The sequence below is a fragment of the Sorex araneus genome, chromosome 4 (genome assembly GCF_027595985.1).
Source record: "Sorex araneus isolate mSorAra2 chromosome 4, mSorAra2.pri, whole genome shotgun sequence".
Taxonomy (NCBI): Eukaryota; Metazoa; Chordata; class Mammalia; order Eulipotyphla; family Soricidae; genus Sorex; species Sorex araneus.
Window position 1 is genome coordinate 137892976 of NC_073305.1, and position 569 is coordinate 137893544.

At 40.9% G+C, this 569-nt stretch overlaps 1 non-coding gene across 1 annotated transcript; it reads right to left on the reverse strand.

The window, feature by feature from the left end:
- Nucleotides 1–201: 201 nt before the first annotated feature.
- LOC129404498 (U6 spliceosomal RNA) lies at nucleotides 202–308 on the reverse strand. The gene has a single exon (XR_008629896.1). It is a non-coding gene; the product is annotated as a U6 spliceosomal RNA (small nuclear RNA).
- Between the last annotated feature and the right edge of the window lie 261 nt (nucleotides 309–569).

Consider the following 569-nt stretch of genomic DNA (forward strand, 5'->3'; position numbering starts at 1 on the left):
CTGCCTCTGCAGCAGGGTATTCCCTTTTGTTCTTTCTTCTTTTGGGTGTTGTAGTTTGCAATAGAGGTATTGAGTGGCCTTCATGTTTGGTCTATAGTCTACTTTCAGTTTGCATCTTCCAACCCGAATGGATCCTCCCAATATCCTCTACTTGGTGTTCCCTTCTCTTTCTCAGTTGCCTTTTCCCACAGCATGTGAGGCAAAAATATGGAACACTTCATGAATTTGTGTGTCATCCTTGTGCAGGGGCCATGCTAATCTTCTCTGTATCGTTCCAATTTTAGTATATGTGCTGCCGAAGTGAGCACAAATAAAATATTTTTTAAAAAACAATTATTCTATCCATTGTATGTGACTCCCTTACATCTCTATCGGATAATATCCCCTTCTGGAACTGATCATAGATGACGTGTTCATTAAGACAATGACCTTGGACCACGTACGTTTTCTCTTGTTATGTTCCAGTTATTAGGGTTGGAATAATATACAAGGTGGCATTGTTCTAGATCTGGGCTGGGGGTTAGACAGAGGTGCCATGCTTGTGTTTTGTGTATAGACATGGAGTAGAG